Consider the following 4,624-nt stretch of genomic DNA (forward strand, 5'->3'; position numbering starts at 1 on the left):
TTTTTTTTTTTTGGGGGGGGTGTGTGTTATGTTTAATGCTCCCATGCACCCATGTAAATATTTCAGTACTTCAGAAGGTCATTTATGAACTTATAAAAGCTGAATAAAGGTTGTCAATCAGTGTGTTTGAAGTCATTATTATCATTATGAGATACAGGTCTTTAGGTCTAGCCACACTGAGGCAACAGTGCCATCTGTAGTCTAGATGAAGAATTTGGGTAAAGCCTTTGCAATACAGCAGTGAGTGACATACATTGGAAAGAGGCTGTGAATGTCATGCACTAACCTTAACCTGTATGTAATGTTATTTTTAGCCTGTCTGCAACCTTGATTTGTAGAGGAAGAAAAACTGTGTTACACACCATTTAACAGTCTTGAATCTGATAAATCTTTTCCTTGTGTTCAGCTGTGCGGTCCAAACATATCCTTGTAGAGTCAAGGAAAACAGAATCTTGGCCTGTGCTTGTATTAAGTCAGACTAAATCTTAGCATCACTTCTACAGAAGCACCTGCTCATCAGTGTTTTCTCCCTGTGGTCTAGGGTCTAGGAGCATGACTTTAGTGCATACCTGATCCTAAAGCTTGAGGAGAGAACCTTCTAATCCCTCTAAGCTGCTGGCTCAGCCTGGTGTGTATAGTGAATTCACTGTTAGTGCTGCTCATAATCCTGGATTCTCTGGGAGATTAGCCCTTGGAAAGGGTTTGCTTGTCCTTGGCTGCTCTACAATGGTCAGGTTAGCTGAAAAAGGATGAGCCTGAGGATGAGGAGCTTATGAGGACTGGATAAGAACTGTGCCTGATCAGCCTATTCATCAAAAGCTGGGGTGATGACAGTGATTTACAATTAACACTTGCACTGAATGACAAAGATTGAATTAGGTTATTTCTCAAGTAATATTACTTTTATTACAGGACACATTTTTTTATTTTGTGATCATCAAGTGCTTGGGCAAAGGCAAGATGCTTGCTGGTAAACCATTAAAGCACTGTCAGATATGAAAAATGTGCCCCCTAAGATTGAAAGATGCGCCTAAGAGTTTTAACAAAATTTCTTTTGGTAACCCAAGTGTATGACTCTGAATGGCAATGCTCATCAACTGCCCCCGCTTTGAACAATATATTTGTAAAACTCTTGGATGGATTTCAATGATAGACACTGGATGATTCCCACAAGTTTTTTTTAAAACAAAAGCAGATAAAAATGTTGGGGTTTAGTTAGCTTTTTGGCTGTGACGTTTTCTTTTTAAAATATTCATCATACCCACACGATAAGCCCACTGACACAGGTGATCGCTGGCCTTTGCTACTGCAACACTGGGACTGACATAGTAACTGGCTGGAAGAACTGGAACAACATGTTGCAAAAACACGGAGAGTTCCCAGAGGATGAAGCTTAATGACATTGGGGATCCCTCGAGTTTTCCTGTAACACCATTATGAGGTTTACATTTTTGGTGTTTAGCCTGAGTCTTGACCACTTGAATGGATAGCCCCATTCATTTTGAAGTATCAGTTGTCACATACTTTCATTATAACTAAGCACTGATCTAATGATGTTCCCAACAGCTATACAATATATATGATGCTAACTAGCAAATGGAAATATGCCAGATAATGCTGCCAAATGTTCTTGATGCCATTCTTGTGCCCGTTGGCACAGGAGGCCACAGGCACACGTAGCAAGATTGACCCTTTTCTATTCTATTTTCAGTTGCAGTTTGGTTACGTTTACATAACAAAATTAAGTCAAAAAATGGTTTGAGCTAAAATGCAAGAATGTTAACTACATTTCTCTGGCAACAACCCGTAAAGAAAAGTTTTGACCATGCACAACTGTTTGAAGTTGTCTAGTATTTTAACAAGTTGAATAATATTATACTGCATCTAAAGGGCAAGGAGCTAGCCTGTGGAAAAGACCATGGGATTGGGACAAGAGTTTGTAAGAAGAGTGACTGTGCAAGATCAAAGTAGAGGAGACGAGAAAAAAATATGAGTGTAGGTAAGGGGCAGACAAATGCAAAAAGTGCAGCAGGGTAACTTCCCCAAGGTGAGGGAGTGAATGGAAAGAAGGAGTGAGGTTTCCTGAAAATTCATCCATCTTTGTCTGATTTAGGGAGAGAGACTGGAAGTGCCAAAGATGGATGAGGCATGCAGTGCTAAATCCAGCCCTGTCCAGTCACACAGCCGGGCTTGGCGATGAGATAGTGTTTTGGCCAAGAGCAGGGACGACCTGACCCGCTCCTTTTTTTCTTTTTGGGATGCAGAAGAAGTAAGTAGCTGGATTGCTTAAGATGGATCTGTCAAGTAGTACCTAACTTAAAGACCTGCAATGAGATGTCTTTCATGCAGTTGGCCCATCCGGGGCTCAGTTAGCAAATTTACAATAATCTGCAACTTTGAGCGCTTTGTTCCATCTCAGTTACCTTTGAATATTAACACGTGTACACTGCAATAAATGACTTTCCTTAATTCTGTGGTATTTGCATAGATCTGCTTGGCTTGTCATGGCAATATAATGCTGTTTTCGCAATGAAATTCATTTTGTGCACAATGTTTGACACGCGTATATTCATCAAAGCAGTTTTTATTTTTTTTACTTAGATCCAGCTGAAAGCATCTCATTCACCCATTTGCATAACATAGTCAAGAACTGCTTCAATACATGCTGATAAAGAGGTAAGATGGTTACATTTAAAACTGAAGGGATTGCAATACATAATACATTGCAAGCATTGCTTATGAACAAGTGGTGTAATCTGGAAAAACGTTTTTTCTCTGGCTCCTATTGCACAATGTCTCCTTGTTGGTTCTGTTTTATTTTTCCTGTACACAATTGCACAGGTATGAATGCAAAGTTAATTTTTTCTCCAAGGGCATCAATGCTGGGAAATAATTTCCTCTCAAGGCAAGAGAACATCCCTGAGAAAAGCATGTGAGTGTGTGAGAGAGGGAAAGAAGACGAGAATGTGTGGTTATGAAAGTGTGATTATGAATGTGTGGACAATGTGCAGGCATGCCTTTGTGTCAGCTTGAGTTTGTGCGCACATGCAAGCGAGACTATGTGGTAATTTCAACAATATGAGGAACTTTTGCCCGTGGAATTAAAACTATTGGCCTCAGGCGATGCTTGTACTCCAAAGCCTCTTGACCAGGAGGCTCCAGACTGCTGCTATCTTCTTCCAGAGGATATTCTGCGGCCTCCGCACTCCTTTCTGGTTGTTGCGCTGGCTTCTCAGCTCCAGGCTCTCTGGCAGAGGTCTCAACTGTGCACATGTTGAGGCTGTATCCTGTCTGCAAAGTCTGTCACAGTGTAGGGCATGTGTCAAATCGGAGAGGGGGCAAGTCGTTGGCTCCAGCAGACAGTTGTTCTTTCCAGCCCAGGCTTCCCAAACCACAAATCCCCTCTCAGCATGTCTTCTCAGCCAGAATGCACAAGCCTACCCCAAACAAGGCCTGGGGCCTAATTACAAAAAGGAGGGAAAACCAGAATTGGCTACTGATTGAGCTTCCTGGGTGAATGTTAATGGCAACCACAAAAGGATATTTTATACTCTGAGAGTGATGCAGCAGAGATTGGAAATATATGTGGAAGCTGGGGAGGCTGCACAGGCAAAGCTTTACATGCTTTTATGAATGCAAACAAGCAATAACATGTTCTTTGATTCCATAGGCATTGTGAGACATCATATTTGTGTCTGCGCTGCCATCCAGGAATGGTAAACATTACTGTGCTACAGTTCTGGTCTCAGAGGAGTTCCAAGGCACTTTGCCAAACCTCATTCCAACTGGGAACAATGGGACACACATATTCCTTCACATTGCAGCTTTAGTGGTGTTTGAGCACTTCCTTCTCTTGAGTTTGAGTACCTATATATCATGTCAACAGTGTAATGCCTGTCATTCAAATACTGCATTTTATCGCAGTCATGTATTGTATATTAGTAGAGCCTTAAACCAAACTTTATTGGACACTCATTGAAGTACTTGGAAAGTTCAACCATATTACATATTACAAATTATTATCAAGAATTTATAGACTTTTTTCCAAAATGTTTCATTTTTATGTTGCAAATGGTTAGTTTGGGGGCAGGGAGGGGTTATATGCCATCTGTGACATAGCCTGATCTTCCCTAATTGCCTGTGAGAAACCCACGGGGCACTAGGAACTCATGGAAGCTGTTTTTTGTGTTTGTGCTAAGCTAGGATAACAGCCTTAGCTTTGCACAAACTTTAGGCTTCTATGGAGCACTATGGAAGTGGAATTCATGGCATATTAGCTTATAAATGACCCAGGTGCTTTCCTACTCATTGTAAATTAAGGACACAATAAATGATTTCTTCATGGGTCCTAAATGAATGCTCGACTGCTAACTGCTGTTACCTACCTACCTGTTGCATTATGATGCGCTAGGCCAAGGATCTTGCTTTAAGGCATGACCAGTAGTATCGTTATTAATTACATCCATCTGAGCCCATAAGAGCTGCACTTGTGTGTGGTTTAATTTATTCTCATGATAGCTTGTCCATTCCACTGCTTATAGGGTGGCTGACCATCAGTCTTGGGGTCGTTACTCAAGAAATGTACTCTAATACGCAGTATTCATTACTTTTCTTAAAAGTAAAT

Source organism: Rhamphochromis sp. 'chilingali' (assembly GCF_963969265.1).
Source record: "Rhamphochromis sp. 'chilingali' genome assembly, chromosome: 11".
NCBI lineage: Eukaryota > Metazoa > Chordata > Actinopteri > Cichliformes > Cichlidae > Rhamphochromis > Rhamphochromis sp. 'chilingali'.